Source organism: Sapajus apella, unplaced genomic scaffold (genome assembly GCF_009761245.1).
Source record: "Sapajus apella isolate SASKATOON/1434 unplaced genomic scaffold, GSC_monkey_1.0 scaffold106, whole genome shotgun sequence".
Lineage (NCBI taxonomy): Eukaryota > Metazoa > Chordata > Mammalia > Primates > Cebidae > Sapajus > Sapajus apella.
This window is the reverse complement of record NW_022437046.1, coordinates 3,261,961-3,273,029: the sequence shown is the minus strand read 5'-3', so window position 1 is coordinate 3,273,029 and position 11,069 is coordinate 3,261,961. Positions and strand designations below refer to the sequence as shown.

General features: G+C 38.3%; 1 protein-coding gene and 1 pseudogene across 1 annotated transcript in view; both read left to right on the top strand.

Moving 5' to 3' along the window:
• Window positions 1-11,069, top strand: part of PGM2L1 (phosphoglucomutase 2 like 1) — a 62,280-nt gene that overhangs the window by 8,092 nt on the left and 43,119 nt on the right. The window lies entirely within an intron of this gene.
• On the top strand, window positions 7,306-10,647 carry LOC116537056 (annotated as a pseudogene).

Genomic DNA, 11,069 nt, shown 5'->3' with positions numbered 1-11,069 from the left:
TTTCTTTCTTTCTTTCTTTCTTTCTTTCTTTCTTTCTTTCTTTCTTTCTTTCTTTCTTTCTTTCTTTCTTTCATAAAAGCTGTTTTTAGTTCCTTCAAGTTTTCTACAAGGCCATTAGAAAACCTATTTGGATATGTTTTTGATCTAAAATTATTTTCCCGGCCAGGTGCAGTGGCCCACATCTGTAATCCTAGCACTTTCGGAGGCCAAGGCAGGCAGATCACCTGAGGTCAGGAGTTCGAGACCAGCCTGGCCAACATGGTGAAACTCATCTCTACTAAAAATACAGAAAATTAGCTGGGCATGGTAGCACGTGCCTGTAATCCCAGCTATGCAGGAGGCTGAGGCAGAAGAATCACTGGAACCCAGGAGTCGGACATTGCAGTGAGCCAAGATTGCACCACCACACTCCAGCCTAGGTATCAGAGCAAGACTCAATCTCAAAAAAAAAAAAAAAAATTAAAAAAATATTTTTCCGGTTTCTCTCCTCTTCTTTAAAAAATCAGAAAGAATATGGAGAATCTAATAAAAAGCAATTTATCATCATTTGATTCTTCCAGGTTTTACTTGTGAGATAAATTCAATAAGAAAAGAATATAAATCTTACTATATTTCATTAGCTCAGGGTTTTTGTTTTGTTTTATAGAGAAACAGGGTCTCACCCTGTCACCTAGGCTAGAATGCAGTGTGATAGTAGCTAACGGCAGCTGATCCTCCCACCTCAGTTTCCCAAGTGGCTGGGACTACAGGCACAAGCCACCACACCTGATTGCATTAGCTCAGATTTCAGTGATAATCCTTGGATAATCTAAATCAGATTTCTTTCATCTGCCCTTTTGGAGAGACAGCAAGATTGGCTTGTTTCATGGAGAAACCTGTTTTTACCTAATTCCTATCTGTTTGGTTTTTTAGAAATATTTTTCTTCCAAATAAAAGATTGATTAGTAATTTAGTGCAGATTTTACTAAAGGAGTATTGTTTTCATTAGTCAACTGCTCTCTGCATTACTGCTAATTAGTACTGAGGCTGCTGCCCTCTGGTGTTGGGAGTTAATGGAGAAAATGATCTATGCAGGTGGAGAAGAATAGATAGGGAGCCAATCCTCATAGAATCTTTTACACCAAATCATTTAATGAACAGTATCTTACCAAATAAAACTATGGAAATTGTCATATTTTAATGCCTGAAGGAGTATGAAGACTATAATATGGTAAATGAAAAATACCATATCTCTCCGATTCAAAGACATTTTAATGTCTACCTTGTTAGAAAACCTCTTTAATGTAAGTAATGGTTTTATGTTGTTTCTCCTTCAGAATTTTTCACGTCCTTTTCTCTCTGAAATATTTCATTATTTGTATAAGTAAAAATGAGGAAAAAACCTAAGTGTCCATGAATAAAGAAATGGTAACATAAACTGGAACACTCTGGAGTGAAAACAATAGCATGGCTCTGTATGTATTAAAATGACCTCCAAGATATATAGATATAAAGAGATATATAGATACATAGGTATTTAGGTATATATTCTTTAAATGTTATTTATCATAGTAAGAACACTTAACGAGATCTACCCTCTTAACAGATTTTCAAGTATTCAATACAGTATGGTTAACTGTAGTTACAGCGCTGCACAGCATATCTCTAGAATGTATTCGTCTGGCTTCACTGTAACTTTATGCCCCTTGATTGGCAACTCTCCATTCCTCCCTCTCTCCCAGAATCTGGCAACCACCATTCTACTCTTTGATTCTATGAATTTGACTATTTTAGATACCTTACATAAGTGAAATTATGTAGTATTTGGCCCTGTGCAAGATATATATGAAATATGCAAGTTATAGAACAACATGCAAAATTTGATGCCATATATATGAAGGGTTAAAGCAAAACTGCATTTTACAAATATATAGATGTATAGTAAAGGTCTGGAAGTATATATTATAAACCATAAGTGGCGCCTCTAAAAGAGGGGTCTGGGAATGAGAGTAATGGTCAATGATGTCTGTAGCTTTATCTGTATTATTAGTATTTTTTAAATAAGAGAAATGTGTTAATGTAATTCATAATAACTAAAGTAAAATTTAAAATATAAACAAAAATTAAGTGGTCAACTGATATTGGCTTTTAAGGGTAATAGAAGTTCAAAGTCAGGAAGACTTTTTGTAAGAGGTAGAATTTGAGCTGGGACTTGAAGGATAAGTAGGAGTGAATAGATAATGGATGTGGGGGCAGAATATTTAAAGTGGGCACAGTAGAATAATAAAATGGAAAATGACACTGATCAGGGAAATGAAACTGAGCAGGAGGCATGCAGGAATAATGAAGAGATTTCTTAAGTATAGTGTATGTATTGTGTTACTATGGCGAGTAAGTATAGGTGAGTGATCATGTACCAAATATGGTACTTACTAGTTGCTTTCATGTAGAAAGTCTCTTAATCCTCCCAAGGATTGTTTATGGTAGTTATTCCCATTTTTTAAACCTATACACAAATTTTGAATCACATCTTTAAAAGAAAGGCTCAGAGAAGTGTAGGGAGAGGAACTATTTGAATGTAAGAAGATTTTGAACTCCTCTGCCCTTTGGGATCTATCTGATCCCAACCTTTCTAACTTTTACATTTGATGTAATGAGAATTGAACTCTATTGCTGATTCTTGGCTGATTAATCTGGCTGCAGTATGTAATTAGGAAGAGATGGAATGGAGTTGTGGAGGGGATCCTAGAAACTCTCATAGAAATGTAGATATAAATGTTTTACATAAGGATGTTTACTCTGTAAGAAAATCAGGAAAAAAGGTCATGAGACTTACTAACAAAGTGATCTGTGCCCTCTTTTTAAAAAGACAGAAAAATGATAGCTTCCATTTTGTTAAATCATATATTTTGCTAACTTTGAATCACATCTTTAAAAGAAAGAAATTAGAATTTAAATTCCCATGTCCACCTCTCTGATTCCATTCTCCTCCCTTCTTCCTTTCCTCAAAGTAACCAAGACATACCTAAGAATCCTGAGTTTGTTTGATTTTCTTGTTCAGTTAAAAATTCATTTTATTTTTCGCTTAAATGAAGATAACCATGGGAGGCTGGGCGTGGTGGTCCATGCCTGTAATCCCAGCATTTTGGGAGGCTAGGGCAGGAGGATCTCTTGAGCCCAGGAGTTTGAGACCAGCCTGGGCAAAATAGGGAGACCTTATCTCTACAGAAATTAAATAAAATTAGCCGGGCATGGTGGCATGAGCCTATAGTCCCAGCTACTTGGGAGGCTTAGGTGGAAGGATTGCTTGAGCCTGGGAGGTTGAGGTTGCAGTGAGCTGTGATGGCACCACTGCACTCTAGCCTGGGTGATGGAGTGAGACCCTGTCTCAAAAAAAAAAAAATTTTTTTTGACGGATATTGCCAAATTGCCTTACAGACGGTATGCACCAATATATTCTTCTGCCAACAATATATAAAAGTGCCTGCTTTCTCAAATTCTTGACTCTACAATGCAGTATCAGATATTTTTCTTTGCCATTGTGAAAAATAAAAACTATATTTTATTTTAGCTTTAATTTCTATTTTGCTTATAAGTGAGGTTGAATATATTTTCATATTCTTAAAAGTTACCTGTATTTCCTTTTCTATGAACTGTTTTCATATCTTTTGCTAACTTTTCTACTTAGTTATTAATCTTTTCTCCTTTTTGTTTTAACGCTAAAGAAATAAGCCTTTGGTTGTTTTATCATGTATTATAAATGTTTTCTCTCAGTTTGACTTTTGAATATATATATGTAATTTTTATCATGTACAACATAATTATACTTTTATTGACAGCATAATATTTCACTTGGTAAATATATTTAAGCATTTCCTTTTTGCTGGATGTCTTAAAGTATTCTGATTTTAAAAACTATTTTGAATAATGCTTACAGCATAATTTTGTACATAACTTTTTCCCTTAGATTATATGTATAACTTGTAAAGATGACATATACCTGATATACAGAATTTAACTTTTAGGGAATGCAGTCAGACCATACTTGTAGCCCAATTTCAGAAGAATTTGAAAACTGGGCTTTATTGAAAAAGAAAAAGCATATTATTGTTTCATTTCTTGGTAGTTTTCATGCTGATGGGCAAGGTTCTCCTGTTAGTAGTATTTTCGCCATTTCAAAATATGCATTAAACATCAGGCCATGAATCTTTTGTCTTGTATGCAGGTATACATTAAGCACAAAACTATGGAATCTCAGTTGACAGAAACCTCGATATTATCTTATTTAAACTCCTACTCAGAATAAAAATATGTTCTGTAGTATCCTAAATAGGTAACTTCCATGTCAGAACATTTCTGGTATGGTGGAGTCTTGTCTTACTTAGAAGTTAAGATTCCAAAGTTAATAAATAATGAAAATTGTATAAAACTTAAAAATCACCCTTGTAAACCCTTAAATTGTCCAAGAACTACAAGATATATGCTTTCAAGTATCTATCCTTATAGAGAAATATATGAGAATATGTAACATATGTAGTAATGTACCATATATAATGAAGCACATGCACAAAATACAATTTTAATATTGATTTGGGAGGTAGGGATAAATACATATAATTGAGTATGTGTAAGTTAAGTGTAATAAATAACAGTACAATGTTGTATGGTAGAAAGACTTCTGCTTCTAGTAATGACAGATGAGGTAATTTGGACAATCTTCCTCCAATAACTGGAAAAAATAGATAAAATGTAGATTAAAAAATCTGTCTGAAGGTGTTATTTAATGTTAATCAAGAGTTTCCAGTTCAAGATCTGGAAGAAGAATGAAATTCCAGGCCACAATCTAGAAGAAAACAGAAATTCAGAGAGCTGAGTTTTATATTTAGGGCCACGTTTGCCCAGGGCATATTTACTGATGACGATAGGCAGCTAAGAAGGTTGGCAGTCTTTTTGCTAGCCTTGCTAGTATAGAGGGACAGAAATTGGAAGCTAGGGCCTGTCGCTGGTGGAGACCCTGAAAACACTCTCAATTTAGGTTATAAGTCCAAAGGGCTGCCCTGTGAATACTGATGAACTCAAAGTAAACACTTCTCGTACAAACTATATTCCAGTTTTGAGTCATTTGGATGTCTTGGAAATTGGATTAAAGTGAATATGGATTGCTAGTTCTTTCAGATGTCTGAGAAAAGCAAAAAAAAAAAAAAAAAGACAACAACAAAAATGTCCTGGAGGGAGGTAGCTCCATCCTAAGTTCCAAATTATTTCTGCTAGTAATATTGCAAATATAATACATAATAATATTACAAAAATAATATAAATGTAATAGTACAGAGTCAAAGATAGCCAGACATATAAGGAAACAGGTCAACAGAAACAAGAACCTGCAGAAACAACAGATAATACAAACTGAACTTCAAGAGCTCCCGTATTTATCAAATGCAGACTTTAAAATAACTAAGATTGTGAAGATCAAGAAGATTAAAAAAAAAGATTAAAATTGAGCAGAGATCAGAAGTAATTTCATAGGTTAAAAAAATTGGCAGAGATATGAAAATAATACAAAAAGTAAATTTTAAAAAATAGAAATTCTGAAACTGAAGAAATATAATAACTAAAATTAAGAATTCAGTGAACAAATTTAACAACACTTTAGAGAGGAATCAAACAGAGAATTAGCAATCTAGAAGAGCTAGGTCAGTGAAAAATATTCAGAACAAAGCATGGATGACAAAAGGTTGAGGGGAAGGGGAGTAAAAGAGAAGCTATGAAAGTAAGATGATACAGGAAAAGGTCTAACATGCTATTCATTGGAAATCTCTTAAGGAGAGGAAAGAGATAATTACTATGAAATTTCTTAAACTGATGAATAACATCAATATACAAGTTAGGAGTTTGGGATTACAAAGGAATATAAATTATTCCATTATAAAGATATATGCACATGTATGTTCACTGCAGCACTATTCACAATAACAAAGACATGGAATCAGTCCAAATGCCCATCAATGATAGACTGGATACAGAAAATGCAATATATATATACATATATCCCCATAGAATATTATGTAAACATAAAAAGGATTGAGATCACGTTCTTTGTAAGGACATGGATGGAGCTGAAGCTGTTATCCTCAGCAAACTAACATAGGAACAGAAAACCAAACACCGCATGTTCTCACCCTTATAAGTGGGAGCTGAACAATGAGAACACATGGACATGGGGAGGGGAACAACACATACTAGGGCCTGTCGGGGAGGTGTGGGGAGGGAGAGCATCAAGATAAATAGCTAATACCTGTGGGACTTAATACTTAGGTGATGGGTTGATAGGTGCAGCAAACCACCATGGCACACATTTACTTATGTAACTGCACATCTGAAATATAAAATAAAATTTTAAATAATATGAGTTTGGGGTTAATTTGTATTCTGTAAACTTTTCTCCTTGATTATATAAGTGATTCTTCCAAATAAAGATATAAGGAACAATCATATTGTTTTCTTTTTGGTTTTATTTTTCTATGCATTTATGTGTATTAGTTTGGAATTGTATTACAAATTTGTATATACAAATTTGGAATTGTATTACACAGGTGGTTTATATACTTATCCCCTTAATATATGTAAGTGCTTTTGCATATGAAAATTCTAATGTAATTTTTAATACATTATTTTAATATATTGTTACAGCAGCCTTTTTAATTAACCAGTTTTCTATTAACGTGGTTTACTTTTTTTTTATACTATTATTATTATTATTTTAGTGAATATCCTTATAACTAAATCATAACAAGCATCCGTGATTATTTCCTTGGGATAAATTTCTAGAAGTAGAATTGGTAAAACAAAGACTATTTAATATTTAAGCTACTTATAACACTGGCAAGTTGACATCTGAGATGTTGTGTTGATTTATATAGTTCCTCTGCGGCAGATTATATTTTTTAAAGATGGCTGCACCTATATATCCCATTGCACATGCTCTTCCAAAGTCACTATATGACTTTGGCACTCCTCAATTGAAAGGTGGGATCTATGTCCCCTCTGCTGAAACCTGGGTGGACCTTTGTAACTGCCTAAAGAAATATAGTACAAAGCCAGGTGTGGTGGCTCATGCTTGTAATCTCAACACTTTGGGAGGTTGACGCAGAATGATTGCTTGAAGCTAGGAGTTCAAGCCCAGCCTGGGCAACATGTCAAGACCCCATCTCTACAAAAAAGTTAAAAAGCTAGCCAGGTATGGTGATGCGTGCCTGTAGTCCCAGCTACTTGGGAGACTGAGGTAGGAAGATTGCTTGAACCTGGGAGGCAGAGGCTACAATTAGCCGTGTTTGTGCCACTATACTCCAGCCTAGGTGACAGAGTGAAACTCTGCCTAAAAAAAAAAAAAAAAAAAAAAAAAAAAAAAAAAGCCGAGCAGTGAGGCCCAGCTCCCTGTGGGTCATCATCATGCTCTCCGACCTGGCCAAAAAGAAGGCAGCCAAAAAGAAGGAGGCTGCAAAAACTTGACAGCGGCCTAGAAAAGGACATGAAGAAAATGGAGATGCTGTCACAGAACCACAGGTGGCAGAGGAGAAAAATGAGGCCAGTAACAGAGAGACCACACAAAATGGATTTGCTGACCAAGGAGCTAGAGGACTTTGAGATGAAGAAAGTTGCTGCTTAGGCTGTCACTGTCATTCTGACCTCTCACCCCAACAGTACTGACATTCACATTATCAACCTCTCATTCACCTTTCATGGTCAAGAGCTGCTCAGTGACACAAAACTGGGATTAAACTCAGTCTGCCATTATGGCCTCATTGGCTTAAATGGCATTGGAAAGTCCATGCTGCTCTCTGCTATTGGGAAATGTGAAGTACTCATCCCTGAGCACTTTGGCATCTACCATCTGACTTGAGAGATGTCCCCTGGTGACAAGACCCCCTTGCAGTGTGTAATGGAAGTCGATACAGAGTGGTCCATGCTGAAGAGGGAGGCAGAGCAGCTGGCTCATGAAGATGTGGACTGTGAGAAGCTCATGGAGCTCTACCAGTGCCTAGAGGAGCTCTGGATGCCGACAAGGCAGAGACGAGGGCCTTGCGGATCTTGCATGAACTGGGTTTCACACCTGCCATGCAGCGCAAGAAGCTAAAAGACTTCAGCGGAGGCTAGAGGATAAGAGTTGCCTTTGCCAGAGCCCTCTTTATTTGGCCCTTCGTGCTGTTCCTGGATGAGCCCACCAGCCACCTGGACCTAGATGCTTGCGTGTGGTTGGAAGAACTAAAAATTTTTAAGCACATCTTGGTCCTCATCTCCCATTCACAGGATTTTCTGAATGGTGTCTGTACCAACATCATTCACAAGAAACTGAAGTATTAAATGGGTAATTATGATCAGTATGTGAAGACATGGCTAGAGCTGGAGGAGAACCAGATGAAAAAGTTTCACTGGCAGCAAGATCATATTGCACACATGAAGAACTACATTGCAAGGTTTGGTCATGGCGGTGCCAAGCTGGCCCAGCAGGCCCAGAGCAAGGAGAAGACACTACAGAAAATGACAGCATCAGGACTCACAGAGAGGGTCGTGAGTGATGGGACACTGTCATTTCCTTTCCCACCACGTGGCAAGATCCCTCCACCCGTTTTTATGGTGCAAAATATGCGCTTCAAGTATACAAAAGATAGGCCTTGCATCTACAATAATCTAGAATTTGGAATTGACCTTGACACACAAGTGGCTCTGGTAGGGCCCAATGGAGTAGGGAAGTCAACTCTTCTGAAGCTGCTAACTGAAGAGCTACTACCCACAGATGGCACAATCCAAAAACATTCTCCTGTCAAGATAGGGCATTATCATCAGCATTTACAAGAGCAGCTGGGCTTAGAGTATAAGAAGAAATGCTGCCCAGAGATCAAGGAGAAGGAAGAAATGAGGAAGATCATTAGGCGATATGGTCTCACTGGGAAACAACTGGTGAGCCCAGTCCAGAACTTGTCAAATGGGCAGAAGTGCCAAGTGTGTCTGGCCTGGCTGGCCTGGCAGAACTCCCACATGCTCTTCCTGGATATGCCCACCAATCACCTTGATATTGAGGCCATTGATGCCCTGGCAGATGCCATCAATGAGTTTCAGGGCAGTATGATGCTGGTCAGCCATGACTTCAGACTCATTCAGCAGGCTGCACAGGAAATTTGAGTCTGTGAGAAGCAGACAATCACCAAGTGGCCTGGAGACATCCTGGCTTACAAGGAGCACTTTAAGTCCAAGCTGGTGGATGAGGAGCCCCCGCTCACAAAGAGGACCCACAACGTGTGAGCCCTCTACCTGGGGTTGGGTCAGGATCTCCATCTGGGAGCTAACAGATGCTACCTTGACCAGCTGCTCAGGACAGGACTTGGGCTACACTCCTACATTGCTGCAATGCCATTCCTGCTGCCTCTTCCCTGCCCCTCAACCTGCCTTAGCTGCACTCTCTTATCTGCAGCTGGACAGTACCTGTCTGTTTCCTGTCTACCTTCTAGTTACGTCTGTCCATGTCTAGACTCAATTGGCCCTTGAGTTCCCTCCAGCCCCTTGCTGGTTACCTTACTCCGAATATGATGCAGTCCGAGGCACTTGCAGATTAACCCAAGGGCCCAAGCCTGTGGAGGAGCTCAGGATCCTCATTTTCTGGGTTTTGGTGATGTTGGAGGAGTACCCCTGGCCCACCACCCCCATTCCTTTTTGCTTCTGGCTTGGACCTCTGGACCAGGACTTTTGTCCTGGTCAGTTTTTAAATAACTTTTAGACCTGCATGATATGTACAAAGCGCCCAATAAAGAAAGAGGAAGCCAAAAAATAAAAACAATAAATACAGTGCAGCGGAAGTTAACCTGCCTTTCAGGGCTAGGCCGTAAAAGGTAATATGACTTCTACCTGCCTGGCTTCCTCCTGGGACACTTGCCTTTGGAACCCAACATTGCGAGGAAGCTGAGGCCACAAGAAGTAGTAGCCTCTGTAGGTCTTCCATTTGATGGCCCCTTTTTGGCCCAGCCTACAATCATCATCACTGCCAGATAGACAAGCCTACAGCAGGACACAGACAAGCCATCCTGGCTGTTCCCTTTCTGAATTCCCATCTCATAGAAACTATGAAAGATAATCAGTATTGATTTAAACCATTAAGTTTAGAGTGGTGTTTTACTCAGCCATAGCAATAAATACACTATCATTCCTCAGTACTGGCCATATTCATTTTAGAAACTCTTAATCAATTTTTAAGTGAAAAAATGGTATCTTGTTTTAATTTTTATTTCCTTGGTTACTAATTTTCATTCTCCAGCCCTGGGCTTACTCATTTTACAAACTCGTAATACATTTTTAGGTGAGAAATGCTATCTTGTTTTAATATTCATTTCCTAGGTTACCACTGGGGAGGGAAGCATGGTTAGCATGCTGGGTATAGATATCATTTCAAACTCAGTAAGTCTAATACTGAACTCATTATCTCTCTACTCCCGACTTGTTCCTCACCCTCCTTGCTCCACAATCCAGCTCCTACTAATATTTCACTTTTCAGTTCAAGTATTACTTCCACTGGGTGCAGTGGCTTACACCTATAATCCTAGCATTTTGGGAGGCCGAGGCAGGAGGATCACTTGAGCCCAGGAGGTCCAGGCTGCAGTGAGCTGTTACGGCACCACAGTACTCCAGCCTGAGCAACAGAACAAGGTTTTATCTCAAAAAAAAAAAAAAAAAGATAAAAACAAAAACCCCACAAATATGCCAAAATTTCAGTGGCTTACACAGTGAAAGTTTATTTCTTGCTCATGTTACAGCCCAGTGCTGGTCTATGAAGTAGGAGGTAAAGGAGGGGGATTTTGCTCCGTTAAATCATTTATTCCGTTTTGTTGCTATATACTCCTCTAGGTCCTTAAAGTCCTCCCTGTTTAATGGGTAAATGAGGAAAGAGGAGTGGTAGGGGAATGGGTCTGCGGCTAGGCATGGAAGTGGTACAGATCTCTTTCATATCCAGTGACCACAACTCTGTCACATGGTCTCCTTTAGCTCTAAGGGAGGCTGGCCATGATGTCCAGGAAGAAGAGTAGAGCATGATTCCTGTATTT